This window comes from Lissotriton helveticus, chromosome 5_1 (assembly GCF_964261635.1).
Source record: "Lissotriton helveticus chromosome 5_1, aLisHel1.1, whole genome shotgun sequence".
Taxonomy (NCBI): Eukaryota; Metazoa; Chordata; class Amphibia; order Caudata; family Salamandridae; genus Lissotriton; species Lissotriton helveticus.
Window position 1 is genome coordinate 792146855 of NC_136065.1, and position 15918 is coordinate 792162772.

Genomic DNA, 15918 nt, shown 5'->3' on the forward strand with positions numbered 1-15918 from the left:
ATCCTGTTCTGAGCCACATAATGGCAGCCTATGGGGCTTGTCTGTCCATTCCTTCCTCTCTATCATTCCTGAGGATTTTGCTGTAAAAAGCAAGTGTTTCTATGTGAAGAAACCTGGACAGGCTATGCTGTTTTTGGAGTTTTGGTGGAATTTCTAGTTGAAGTACTGGACAGTGTAGCCTGTGGATATAGGCTGCATTATCTGTCTTTAAATTCTCTCTTAAGTGTCGGTGCAGTTCTGCATGTTTTGACAATTTAAGAGATTATTTTTGATTGCTCCGGGGTCCACGCACATTGGCGGGACTATTCACTAGATTATGACTATAACAGAGATACCCCTACTAAAGAACTGGAGTTACAGGGCAGAAACTACTCTTTTTCTGGCACACTGTCTATTACATTTGTCTCAAAACTTTTCTCAGCTTCTTCAGGGATTAACTCTTTTTCAATTTCAACAGTTTAATGAGACCCAGTGGCTGGCGCCCACCTTACTTAATGCTCAGTCTGTTCAAGCTGACTTTGTTTACCTTCAACTGACTCTGTAGCGTCAAGTTGACATGGGACTCGACAAGTGTGTGCTGCATGCACCCAATATAGATCACCACAATTAACTGCAATTGTTGCCACAAGAATCACTTAGTTTGGCCCATGCCAATAAGGTTTCAAACAGGATTGTCATGTTTTTTTACAAGCACCCAGTCACCTGGGCATAAGTCTTGTATTTGCTTATGTTGAACAGTAGTGGCTATTTCTCCAACCTGGTGAGACACAGAACGCACTACGTCAGCCAATCCTTTACAGTAATCGAGCACTAAATCATCAGAAATGTTCACAAGCTGATATGCTTGGACTTTATGCTGTCTCATAGCCCGCCCCATAATAATTTCATCTAGGGACAGTCTGGTTCTTCAGTCTGGGCTACTTCTCAAACTCATTAACACCAGTGGTAAAGCATCAGGCCATTTCAGTGACGTGGACGCAAAAGCTTTGCTAATCGTGATTTTATTGTGCCATTTACTTGTTCAACCATGCCTAATGCTTCTGGTCGATAAGCACAATGCAATTTTTGCTTAATTTGTAAAGCAGCACAAAGCATCGGCACCACTTCATTATTGAAGTGCATTCCTCTATCTGATTCCAACGAGACTGGAAATCCAAATCCCAGTATTAGCTCTCTAAGTAGCAGTTTAGGAACAGTTAAGCTGTCATTTCGTTGTGTAGGGTATGCCTCAACCAAACGTAACAATAAACATACAATCACAAGGACATATTTTAATCCATTACAAGGAGGCATTTCTATGAAGTCCATCTGCATGCGAGTAAATGAACCACCTGCCTTGACCCAAATTAATAACTGTTTTTTTCCCTTCATTTTGTTCCTGTCACGTTACCCAACTTTGGCACAGACTCTTTGCAATGACTCTGAACTTGGCATTGTAAAATGTCTGCTTAAAAAGTCTCATCATAGCATCAGGAGTTGGACCATGGCAGACTCTTGTCAATAGTAACAGCAAACTATCTGGCAACACCGGTCTCCCATCGGTGTAAACCCATATTTTGTCTTCTGGTCTACATGTACATCCTGCTTTGATCAACCCTTCCATTTCTGCTTCACCAACTGAATCTTGTAATTCTCTCATTTCTTCCCTTGTTTCACTAATTGAAAACATTAGTCTGCATTCAGATTCATCAGATTGTTCTTTCAATGATTCCCCATTGATTTCATGTGAATTTGAAGCACAATGTAGCTGGATTCAGAATTGTGCAGCTTGTCATAGACACATTTCCCCCCCCCCCAAAATCATCTGTTCATATTTTGTTCAGTAAACACAAGGAGATGATGGGCGGAGCACTGAAACTTTTCAGACACTCATCCCCAGTACAGATCTGGGTTAAATCCATCATCATTCTTTAGCTCTCTTCGCCACCCCAGTTCAGACACAGCTATATGCAAATCAGTCTTGACACTGTGTCTCATGAGAACAGTCCAGCCTGAACTGCCAAGCCATGTCTTCCCTGGACTGGAAGCAAGCATCCTGTGACCGGTTTCAGGATAAAAGCCCTCATCAGCCAGGCTAGCTTGAATCCAGGGGCAAAGTGAGCAAGGGACCCACGTCTGGGCATATCCTGCCAACTAAGGTGAACAAAGCAAACACAAGGAGATGATGGACAGAGGCCTGAAACTTTTCAGACACTCACCCCCAGTCACAGATCTGGGTTTAATTCCTCATCATTCTTTAGCTCACTTCACCACCCCTGTTCAAACACAGCTATATGCAAATCAGTCTTGACCCTGTGCCTCATGAGAACAGTCCAGCCCGAACTGCCACGCCATGTCTTCCCTGGACCGGAAACAAGCATCCTGGGACCGGTTTCGGGCTAACAGCCCTCATCAGCCGGGCTAACTTGAATCAAGTGGCAAAGTGAGAAAGGGACCCACGTCTGGGCATACCCTCCAATTAAGGGCCAACAAAGCAAATACAAGGAGATGATGGACGGAGTGCTGAAACTCTGAACCTTTTCAGACACTCACCCCCAGTCACAGGTCTGGGTTGAATCCATCATCATTCTATAGCTCACTTCCCAACCCCAGTTCAGACACAACTATATACAAATCCGTCTGCACCCTGTGCCTCATGGGAACAGTCCAGCCCGAACTGCCACGCCATGTCTTCCCTGGACAGGAAACAAGCATCCTGGGACCGGTTTCGGGCTAACAGCCCTCCTCAGCCAGGCTAGCTTGAATCCAGTGATAAAATGAGCAAGGGACCCACGTCTGGGCATACCCTGCCAACTAGGGCGAAGAAAGCAAACACAAGGAGATGATGGATGAAGCACTGAAACTTTAAAGACACTCACCCCAGTCACAGATCTGGGTTGAATCCATCATCACTCTTTAGCTCACTTTGCCACCCCAGTTCCGACACAGCTATATGCAAATCAGTCTTGACCCTGTACCTGTTGGGAACAGTCCAGCCCGAACTGCCAAGCCATTTCTTCTCTGGACCGGAAACAAGCATCCTGGGACCAGTTTTGGGCTAACAGCCTTCATCAGCCATGTCTTCCCTGGACCGGAAACAAGCATCCTGGGACCGGCTTTGGGCTAAAAGCCCTCATCAACCAGGCTAGCTTGAATCCAGTGGCAAAGTGAGCAAGGGACCCACGGCTGGGCATTCCCTGCCAACTAGGGCGAACAAAGCAAACACTAGGAGATGATGGACAGAGCGCTGAAACCTTTCAGACACTCACTCCCAGTCACAGATCTGGGTTGAATCCATCATTATTCTTTAGCTCACTTTGCCACCCCAGTTCAGACACAGCTATATGCAAATCAGTCTTGACACTGTAACTCATGGGAACAGTCCAGTCCGAACTGCCAAGCCATGTCTTCCCTGGACCGGAAACAAGCATCCTGGGACCGGTTTCAGGATAAAGCCCTCATCAGCCAGGCTAGCTTGAATCCAGGGGCAAAGTGAGCAAGGGACCCACGTCTGGGCATACCCTGCCAACTAGGTTGAACAAAGCGAACACAAGGAGATGATGGACGGAGCAACTGAAACTTTTCAGACACTCACCCCCAGTCACAGATCTGGGTTCAATTCATCATCATCATTCTTTAGCTCACTTCGCCACCCTTGTTAAAACACAACTATATGCAAATCAGTCTTGAACCTGTGCCTCATGGGAACAGTCTAGCCCGAACTGCCAAACCATGTCTTTCATGGACCGGAAATAAGCATCCTGGGACCGGTTTCGGACTAACAGCCCTCATCAGCCAGGCTAACTTGAATCCAGTGGCAAAGTGAGCAAGAGACCCACGTCTGGGCATATCCTGCCAATTAAGGGCCAACAAAGCAAACACAAGGAGATGATGGACGGAGTGCTGAAACTTTTCAGACACTCACCCCCAGCCACAGATCTGGGTTGAATCCATATCAATCTTTAGCTCATTTCGCCAAACCAGTTCAGACACAGCTATATACAAATCAGTCTTGACCCTGTGCCTCATGGGAACAGTCCAGCACGAACTGCCAAGCCATGTCTTCCCTGGACCGGAAACAAGCATCCTGGGACCGGTTTCGGACTACAGCCCTCATCAGCCAGGCTAGCTTGAATCCAGCGATAAAGTGAGCAAGGGACCCACGTCTGGGCATACCCTGCCAACAAGGGCGAACAAAGCAAACACAAGGAGATGATGGATGGAGCGCTGAAACTTTAAAGACACTCACCACCCAGGCACAGATCTGGGTTGAATCCATCATCACTCTTTAGCTCACTTCGCCACCCCAGTTCCGACACAGCTATATGCAAATCAGTCTTGACCCTGTACCTGTTGGGAACAGTCCAGCCCGAACTGCCAAGCCATTTCTTCTCTGGACCGGAAACAAGCATCCTGGGACCAGTTTTGGGCTAACAGCCTTCATCAGCCATGTCTTCCCTGGACCGGAAACAAGCATCCTGGGACCGGCTTTGGGCTAAAAGCCCTCATCAACCAGGCTAGCTTGAATCCAGTGGCAAAGTGAGCAAGGGACCCACGGCTGGGCATTCCCTGCCAACTAGGGCGAACAAAGCAAAAACTAGGAGATGATGGACAGAGCGCTGAAACCTTTCAGACACTCACTCCCAGTCACAGATCTGGGTTGAATCCATCATTATTCTTTAGCTCACTTTGCCACCCCAGTTCAGACACAGCTATATGCAAATCAGTCTTGACACTGTAACTCATGGGAACAGTCCAGTCCGAACTGCCAAGCCATGTCTTCCCTGGACCGGAAACAAGCATCCTGGGACCGGTTTCAGGATAAAGCCCTCATCAGCCAGGCTAGCTTGAATCCAGGGGCAAAGTGAGCAAGGGACCCACGTCTGGGCATACCCTGCCAACTAGGTTGAACAAAGCGAACACAAGGAGATGATGGACGGAGCACTGAAACTTTTCAGACACTCACCCTCAGTCACAGATCTGGGTTCAATTCATCATCATCATTCTTTAGCTCACTTCGCCACCCTTGTTAAAACACAACTATATGCAAATCAGTCTTGAACCTGTGCCTCATGGGAACAGTCTAGCCCGAACTGCCAAACCATGTCTTTCATGGACCGGAAATAAGCATCCTGGGACCGGTTTCGGACTAACAGCCCTCATCAGCCAGGCTAACTTGAATCCAGTGGCAAAGTGAGCAAGAGACCCACGTCTGGGCATATCCTGCCAATTAAGGGCCAACAAAGCAAACACAAGGAGATGATGGACGGAGTGCTGAAACTTTTCAGACACTCACCCCCAGCCACAGATCTGGGTTGAATCCATATCAATCTTTAGCTCATTTCGCCAAACCAGTTCAGACACAGCTATATACAAATCAGTCTTGACCCTGTGCCTCATGGGAACAGTCCAGCACGAACTGCCAAGCCATGTCTTCCCTGGACCGGAAACAAGCATCCTGGGACCGGTTTCGGACTACAGCCCTCATCAGCCAGGCTAGCTTGAATCCAGCGATAAAGTGAGCAAGGGACCCACGTCTGGGCATACCCTGCCAACAAGGGCGAACAAAGCAAACACAAGGAGATGATGGATGGAGCGCTGAAACTTTAAAGACACTCACCACCCAGGCACAGATCTGGGTTGAATCCATCATCACTCTTTAGCTCACTTCGCCACCGCAGTTCAGACACAGCTATATGCAAATCAGTCTTGACCCTGTGCCTCTTGGGAACAGTCCAGCCCAAACTGCCAAGCCATTTCTTCAGTGGACCGGAAACAAGCATCCTGGGACCAGTTTTGGGTTAACAGCCCTAATCAGCCAGGTTGACTTGAATACAGGGGCAAAGTGAGCCAGGGACCCACGTCTGGGCATACCCTGCCAACTAGGGTGAACAAAGCGAACACAAGGAGATGATGGACGGAGCGCTGAAACTTTTCAGACACTCACCCCCAGTCACAGATCTGGGTTCAATTCATAATCATTCTTTAGCTCACTTCGCCACCCTTGTTCAAACACAACTATATGCAAATCAGTCTTGAACCTGTGCCTCATGGGAACAGTCTAGCCCGAACTGCCAAACCATGTCTTTCATGGACCGGAAATAAGCATCCTGGGACCGGTTTCGGACAAACAGCCCTCATAAGCCAGGCTAACTTGAATCCAGTGGCAAAGTGAGCAAGAGACCCACGTCTGGGCATATTCTGCCAATTAAGGGCCAACAAAGCAAACACAAGGAGATGATGGACGGAGTGCTGAAACTTTTCAGACACTCACCCCCAGCCACAGACATGGGTTGAATCCATATCAATCTTTAGCATATTTCGCCACCCCAGTTCAGACACAGCTATATACAAATCAGTCTTGACCCTGTGCCTCATGGGAACAGTCCAGCACGAACTGCCAAGCCATGTCTTCCCTGGACCGGAAACAAGCATCCTGGGACCGGTTTCGGACTAACAGCCCTCATCAGCCAGGCTAGCTTGAATCAAGTGATAAAGTGAACAAGGGACCCACGTCTGGGCATACCCTGCCAACAAAGCAAACACAAGGAGATGATGGATGGAGCGCTGAAACTTTAAAGACACTCACCCCCCAGGCACAGATCTGGGTTGAATCCATCATCACTCTTTAGCTCACTTCGCCACCGCAGTTCAGACACAGCTATATGCAAATCAGTCTTGACCCTGTGCCTCTTGGGAACAGTTCAGCCCAAACTGCCAAGCCATTTCTTCCGTGGACCGGAAACAAGCATCCTGGGACCAGTTTTGGGTTAACAGCCCTCATCAGCCAGGCTGGCTTGAATCCAGTTGCAAAGTGAGCAAGGGACCCACATCTGGGCATACCCTGCCAACTAGGGCGAACAAAGCAAACACAAGGAGAAGATGGACGGAGTGCTGAAACTTTTCAGACACTCACCCCCAGTCAGAGATATGGGTTGAATCCATAATCCTTATTTAGCTCACTCCGCCACCCCAGTTCAGACACAGCTATATGCAAATCAGTCTTGACCCTGTGCCTCTTGGGAACAGTACAGCCCAAACTGCCAAGCCATGTCTTCCCTGGACCGGAAACAAGCATCCTGGGACCGGCTTTGGGCTAAAAGCCCTCATCAATCTTGCTAGCTTGAATCCAGTGGTGAAGTGAGCAAGGGACCCACGTCTGGGTTTACCCTGCCAACTAGGGCGAACAAAGCAAACACAAGGAGATGATGAACGGAGCGCTGAAACTTTTCAGACACTCACCCCCAGTCACAGATCTGGGTTGAATCCATCATCATTCTTTAGCTCACTTCGCCACCCCAGTTCAGACACAACTATATAAAAATCAGTCTTGACCCTGTGCCTCATGGGAACAGTCCAGCCCGAACTGCCAAGCCATGTCTTCCCTGGACCGGAAACAAGCACCCTGGGACCGGTTTCGGGCTAACAGCCCTCATCAACCAGGCTAGCTTGATCCAGTGGCGAAGTGAGCAAGGGACCCACGCCTGAGCTTACCCTGCCAACTAGGGCGAACATAGCAAACACAAGGAGATGATGGAAGGAGCGCTAAAACTTTTCAGACACTCACAGTCACAGATCTGGGTTGAATCCATCATCATTCTTTAGCTCACTTTGCCACCTTAGTTCAGACACAGCTATATGCAAATCAGTCTTGACCGTGTGCCTCATGGGAATGGTCCAGCCCAAACTGCCAAGCCATATTGACATTGTTCTGCATTCTGTCCATCAATTTGTCATCCACATAGGGACCACTCTCGTCTACCACCAAGGATGCGCCAAGCACACATTCCTCCTTCCCCCTTAGGCACCATCATTGAGATGTATCTGATTCGCTCTCACCCAACTGCCTCAAGTACTGTGAAGACACCTGCATTTTTTAACTCAATTGATTATTGGTATGGAAACCCATATTGTATTGTACCTTTGCACTTGACCATTCACATTTTACATAGGCGGTTGGGGCATTCTCTGACCGTGCCCTCTGTCAAACAACATCTACCGATTCTGATTCTGTTGATCCACTATCTCATTATTCATTTGCATCTTTTTCATGCCATCAACTGTACGCCACCTATATTTGACTGAATATTTCTACACTTGCGTTTCGAATGCCCGAATTTGCTACACCCATGACACAGAAACTTCTTCATTTCCTCCAAATTAACACCTCAACCACTACCTTGTGGTATCAAATTCGACACTATATTTGTCATTACATCTTTCATTCCAGTCTGACCGTTTCCCTGATAAGCTCCTGTAAATCAGTATTCATATTCACGAATCCTTCTTTCCTTGCTCCTTTCATCTGAGCCAACATCAATTTCTCTTTTAACTTTTTGTGAGGCGCACCAATATCATCTCCACAATATTTTGCATGTCAATCTACTTGCTCTGCCAAAAATTCAGATGCTGTTGAATCATGGCTCATATTTCTGGCCTCAAACCGTACACAAATCGATATATAAAATGTCCCATATCTTTCTCAGAGACATTCTCAATACCACTTTACTGTTTAAATGCCTGCAAAAGCCTTTCATAATACACATGGACTGACTCCTTCAACTCCTGAGTAGTCCTGTCTATTTTCGCCCCATCTGTTTCTTTTGGCAACATTTTTCCCTTCAAATAAGTAATAACCTGATTGTATTTTTTCATGATTTCTTCTGATGGAGCTCTCGTTTCTGGATCCCTCGGATATTCTTCTTTTGGACAGTCTATAGCAATTTTGCAATTGACCAGTCGGAACTCAATATTAAACAAGACATCCAAATCTTTCCATAAGACTTTAGAAACCTTAACAAAGCTCTTCACTTGTTTGTACCACTCTCTCAACCTAGGGAAATCATTTGTAAATGATAATATATCCTGGCTGAACCAAGGTACATGAACTAACCCACCTTCTGGTACTTCTCTCATAGGAAAAACTGTTGCATTCGCTTCTCCAGTTTCTGCCTCCCTCACAGGATACAGAGGTAAAGTTACTGCCATGTCTTCTTTCCTTTTTGCCAATCTGCCTTCCCATCGATCCACTTCACCCCAACGCTTTAGGGTGTTAATCAACTCCTTTATCTGCAAATGCTTTCCTGAAACATTCAAACTCTATAAATCCTTGTCAATAAAATCCAATCAATGGGCCCGATTCACAGAATGAACTTAAGACTAAATCCTAAACTTACTACTATTTGGTATTCACAGAATGCACTTACTACTTTCGGGATTCACAGAGTGAACTTACTACTTTCGGGATTCACAGAATAAACTTACTACTTTCGGTATTCACAGAATAGATTTAAGACTACTAACTCTAAGTCCGAAATCGGGGAGTAAATTCCGGCCCGGAGGCGGAGCTTCCGGCTTGGGGGGCGGAGCTTGCGGCCAGGAGGCGGAGCTTCCGGCCCGGAGGCGGAGCTTGCGGCCCAGAGTTGGAGATTTCAACATGGCAAAAATCCCCACCTCTGAGCCGGAAGCTCCGCCTCCGGGCCGGAAGCTCTGCCTCCGGGCCGCAAGCTCCGCCCCCAAGCCGGAAGCTCCGCCTCCGGGCCGGAATTTACTCCCCGATTTCAGACTTAGAGTTAGTAGTCTTAAATCTATTCTGTGAATACCGAAAGTAGTAAGTTTATTCTGTGAATCCCAAAAGTAGTAAGTTCACTCTGTAAATACCAAATAGTAGTAAGTTTAGGATTTAGTCTTAAGTTCCTTCTGTGAATCGGGCCCAATATGTCTTTTGTAAAGCTTTGAGCTTTTCTATGTCAACTCCATAACTTTGTGCAATCTCAGCAAATCTGTTATGTGTATTTCTCGCTTTCTGAGTAATATTCCTACACATAAAAAGTAATTCTTCATCACGATAATTAGCTAACCTCTCTGGACTAATTGTTCCCAGTATCATTCCTTCTATTTCCACCTTTAATTTGCTCACATCTATGCTCAACTCTCGGAAAGAACAATTATTCTGTATGCTGAAACCGGGTGCAATCTCTTTTATCCACTCATCTAACTCTTCTGGGGAAGTTCCTACAGATGCACCCTGTCCTGATCTCTACATTTCTTCACTAGCTCCCCCTGTCTTTGACCCTCCTGATGATGATGTCATCTACCTCTCCATCTGCAACATCCTTCTTGGATCTATCTGTGAACCTCTTTTCAGAGTTTCAACTGTTTTGTCTGAAATACTAATCAATGACTCTAACCCTTCTCCCATAATAGCATTTGCTCCATTATTCTCATTTGACCCATTCCCGTTTGTCATTCTCTGATTCCTCACACCCATTCTCTCCAAGACTGTGTGAACTGCATTCATATTTCCATTAGGTACTGTTAACTTATGAACTAGTTAAACTCCTTGTTCATTGTTATATGATGGAACAATATGACCTATAGTTACTGGGACCAATAACTCATCTGAGTTAATTGATGTCATTATTGTTTATACCTCCTCTCTAACTGGAGTCTGATTCTGTACAAATTATGTCTTTTCACCTGCTGTATCTACATACACTAATGGGGCATTTGGTTGTAACCCAAGAGGTCTTGACTCCACATAGTTCTGCTGTTCTTGATAAGGTGAAGGCCTGTTCAGTACTAATTCATCCAGGAAATCATCATCTATAACTTCAGCTTCCTGTACAATAAATCAGTGTTTTTAGACTTAAACTCCTCTACATACTTCTTCTTTTCTTTATATTTCTCTCCTTCACTGGTCTCAGCTACCATGACCAGAAACATTAGTTTCCCCTCAGCTATGTCCTTCCTTCACATTTTCTTCTGTGCATCCCACTTTGCCTCAGCACATCGACTCACAGTATTCCTGTACCTAGTCTGATGCTTTTCTTTCTCTTTTATGTGCTTCAGGTTCCCTCTTTTCAAGAGCTTCATACTGCATAGGTCTAGGATTTGTCTCAAGTTATTCAATTGATTCCTTACATTTTCTAAAATTCTAGTTTTAAATGTCCCATTCTCTGGAAATGCTAAACTACCATCTTGATCTGTATATTTCATCAGTTCTCCAACCACATACATGTGTGGTAGCCCTTCTCCATTGACATAAATGAAGCAGGGGTTCCTTCCCGAGCCACAGGAACTCCTTCTCTAATTGGTATTGGCTCATCTTTTCTAAACAGGGTTTTTATCAGTTTAAAAAACGTAATTATTCACTGCGCTTAAAGTCAAATCTTTACAAGAAAAAAACCTTCTTCAACAATTTCTTTTCCAAGTTATGATTTTCTACCGCCAATCCAAACTGATCACACTGTCCAATACCAGCGCGTCTCCACACCAACCAACCAATTTCAGTGCAGCACCTGATGCCGATCTCATACCATCCAACCAATGTCAGCTCGGCACCTAGTGACGTCAGTTTAACTCCTATGACCGACCCTCCCTTTACAAAGTGATTGTCATCTTTACAAACTCTTTAACAAAACAAATGACATAAAACAACTTGTCTGCTTAGCTAAACGAAAAATTATAGAACCACACAACCTGAGAATTTCCTTTGCTTCCAGCAAAATCTCGGCTAGCGCGATTTCACCCTCACTTAAATGAAAACTTTCAAGATCTCTCCAAATGCGCTCTTTTGAAGAATCCTCAAGAATCTGCACTTGCCACACTTCAAGTTCCCTATGCTAGCACCGGCAAGGCCTATGCACAGTACTACTTCGACAACAGACAAAACATGCCGAGGCCGCCCTGAAACACACCCATGGTCCCTTCACCTGCCGGAACTGCAACTACACCAGCCTCCGAGCCGTGGAAGCACCCGCCAAGAAGGACCTCAACCACCTCAAATGCATCCTACTGAACACCCGCTCCGCACGCAAACACGCCGTTGAGCTCTGGTACCTGCTCGACATATCATCACCGGACGTCACCTTCCTGACAGAGACCTGGATGAACTACTCCTCCGCAACTGACACCGCCATAGCCATCCCAGACGGCTATAAGATCACCCGTAGAGACCGCACCAACTGAGTGGGAGGAGGAATAGCCATCATCCACAAGAACACCATCAGGGTCTCGACCACCACCGACAACACTCTCTGCACCGCCAAACACTTGCCCTTCCAGATCCACACGGACCCCAACACCACCCTTAGATTCCCCTGGGCCCCGATCCCAGTTTAGCGACTCCATCGCCGACTTCATCAGCACGCACGCCCTGACCTCCACCGACTACATCCCCCTCGGAGACCTGAATTTTCACCTGGAGAACAACAACGACAGCAACTCCACCGCCATGATCAACAACCTCGCCAACCTCGGACTAAGACAGCTCGTCACAAGGCCGACCCATTTTGCTGGCCACACGCTAGACCCTGTCTTCTCCTCAAGCTCCCACGTCTCCTTCAGCCACACCACCAAACTCCTCTGGACCGACCACCGCTGCATCCACTTCACCTTCCAGAAACCCACCACACACCACCGCATCCAACAGATCCCACGCCGCTGTTGGAATAAAGTCAACGAAGACCAACTACAGTCAAACCTTGCTCTCAGCCCACCCACCGACCCCTCCAACACCGAAGACGCTGCCCCCAACCTCAGACGATGGATAGACGACTGCACCAACACCCACGCCCGCTGAAAAAAACCCACCTACAGAGACACCAGCAAGACACCCCGGAACTCCTAGCATCCTAGCGAACCTGCCCGAAACTAGAGAAAAAATGGCACAGCGAAAAGACACCGGACAGCCACGCAGCACACAAAAACTCCATCCGCAACCACCATCGCCTCATCAGGTCCGCCAAGAGGATCGCCTTCAAAAACAGCCTTGACACAATGCACACAACAGGAAGGAGCTCTTCAACATTGTGAAGGAACTCTCCATCCCCAGCTCCAACACCAACGACATCCCGCCATCGCAAGCCCTGTGTGACTCCCTCGTCACCTTATTCCACCGCAAGATCGCCGACATCCACGACAGCTTCAACCATTGAACAGTCCCAACAGACACCGACACACCAGACTCACCACCCACCATCGACCACCACCCCCTGACAGCATGGACCAACGTGAACATCGATGACACCATCAAGACCATGACACAATCCACTCCGGCTCCCCGTCAAACCCTTTCCCGCACCACATCTTCAACAAAGCCAGCAGCTCCATCGCACCCCACCTGCGCAACGTCATCAATCTTTACTTCAAGACCACAACCTTCCCAGAGAGCTGGAAGCACGCCGAAATCAACGCCCTAATCAAAAAACCCAAGGTGGACCCGATGGACCTCAAGAACTACTGGCCCATCTCCCTGCTCCCGTTCCCAGCCAAGGTCATCGAGAAGATCGTAAACAGACAGCTAACCCGATACCTTGAAGAAAACAGCATCCTGGACCCATCCCAGTCAGGGTTCCGCAGCAACCAAAGCACAGAGACTGCCCTCATCGCGGCCACTGACGACATCAGGACACTGCTGGACAACGACGAGACCGCATCCCTCATCCTGCTGGACCTCTCCGCCGCCTTTAACACGGTCTGCCACTGTACTCTATGCACACGCCTCCATGTCGCAGGGATCCAAGACAAGGCCCTGGAATGGGCCACCTTCTTCCTCTCCGGCAGAACCCAGAGAGTCCGCCTCCCCCATTCCTATCCGAAGCCACCGAGATCATCTGCGGCGTACCCCAGGGTTCTTCCCTCAGCCCGACACTGTTCATCATTTACATGGCCCTACTCGCACGCATCTCCTGACAGCTCAACCTCAACATAATCTCCTACGCCGACGACACTCAACTGATCCTCTCCCTCACCAAGGACCCCCTCACTACCAAACCCAACCTCCACGATGGAATGAAGGCCTTCGCTGACTGGATGAACAGCAGTCGACTAAAGCTGAACACAGATAAGACGGAGGTCCTCATCCTCGGCTCCAACCCATCAGCCTGGGACAACTCCTGGTGGCCAACGGCACTGGGGGCAGCCCCGACACCCACCGACCACGCACGCAACCTGGGAGTCATCCTCAACTCAACGCTCCCATGACCAAGCAAGTCAACGCCGTGTCCTCCTCCTGCTTCAACACCCTCCACATGCTCCGCAGGATCTACAGGTGGAGCCTAACAGATACAAGAAGAACAGTCACCCAGACCCTCGTCAGCCCGAACCAAGCTCATCAAATGACGGCAACGCATTCAAAACGCCTACCTCTACAGACGACTCCTCTTCTTCATCCCTAACCGCCAGCTCTGCTCCGCTGACCTCTCCCTCGCCACCGTCCCACGCATCCGAAGAACAACCACCGGCGGCAGATCCTTCTCCCACCTCGCCCCCAATACCTGGAACACCCTCCCACTCAAACTACAACAGACCCAAGACCTGCTGACATTCAGAAGGCTACAGAAGACCTGGCAGTTCGACCAGAAGCGGCACCACCACCTTTGTTTTCCCTAGCGCCTTGAGCCCCTTGCGGGTAAGTAGTGCGCAATACAAATTCAATGATTGATTGATTGATTGATTGACAGAATTATTTACAGGTAACAGTGAATTATAGGAATGATTTTCCCCTCCGGGTTCTGAGTGGCATCATAGACAGTTCGAGCTTCACTCTATTTATGTCACTTGAAACCCGTCAGTGAAAAATATCCCTGTTATTCACTGTTACCCATCAATGATCCTGTATGTTATAAATGGCTGACATCGAGAGCCATCAGTGTGAACAACTGGATTGTGAATCCAGTAATTCCCTGTTATCACATAGGAACGATGGGTAACATAACTTGTTAACCACTGTTACTATGCCCTAAAGGAATCCCAGGCTTCTCTGAGTAACACTGTAAAGCACGTAGCACAGTTTTTGGAGAAGAGGAAAGGTAAGGCACAGAGGGTGGTGGGGGTGAGTGGCAGGAGGCCTTGTATTTTATTTTAAGTTTTGGGACAGGCTGGAGAGGCCATGTCATGTATGATCCTCCCATTACTTCCCTTACGCCTCTGCCATTTCCTAGTTAATGAAGGCAACGGCAGATGATTTTGGAAGCCAGACACAACATAAAATTATAGATGAGTAAAAAGTGAATTGTTCTCACTTTGGGTTTCTGAATGACATCATAGACAACTCAAGCTTCAATCTTGTTGCCTATTTGATATCACTATGAATCCCTCAGTGAAAAACGTCCCGATAATTCTCCTTTACCCAGTTATAATTCTATATGTTATGTATGGCTTCCATTGGAAGCCTTTATGGGAATACCAAATTCTAAATCCGGTTATTCACTGCTATTATAGAGCAATAATGGGAAGCGAAAGATGTTTGGCACAATTGCTACATCAGAAAGAAATTTCAGGTTGTTCACACATGGCTCTCTGTGAGCCTTTCAGCGCAGCACTGATTTTAGCACAGCTTTGGGAGGGGAAGGTGTGCGGTCATATAGAGTCGTGGTTGGTGGCAGGAGTCATTTTTGGTAATAGGTAGAGCCCATGCTATGTATGGCTCTCCCATAGCTCCTCTGCCCCCACAATGCAGTTGAAAGCAGGGCAAAAATGTAGGTGGCCAATACATTACATAAAATTAAAGAAGGGTAACTGAATAATAGGTGAGCTTTTCACTGTGGGGTTCTAGGTAACATCACAGACAACTTGAGCTTGGCTCTCCTTGTCTATTTGATGTTAATCAGAACACCTCCGTGAAAACATCCCAGGTATTTAGAGTTGCTCATCTATAAGTGTCTCTGATGGCATCATGACCTTGTCATATAGCACTCTTTCACATCACCAGGTAATTGGAAAAAAGTAAACAAGATTCATCATCCACTTTACCCACACGAAGGATGACAAAATCGCAGAGGATAGTGTAAACCAGGTCTGCAAAGACACAATCAGAGAACATATATATGTATTCTTTCTTCTCATTACGACTCTTTCACCATTATTGCCTATATCTTTTATGTGTCATGGATTGTAGTTGGTAAATTATTAACACATTGTCAGTGATGTTCCAAC

The 15918-nt window shown here is 47.2% G+C and overlaps 1 protein-coding gene across 10 annotated transcripts in view; it reads left to right on the plus strand.

Moving 5' to 3' along the window:
* Window positions 1-15918, plus strand: part of LOC144754917 (protransforming growth factor alpha-like) — a 1071904-nt gene that overhangs the window by 298827 nt on the left and 757159 nt on the right. The window lies entirely within an intron of this gene.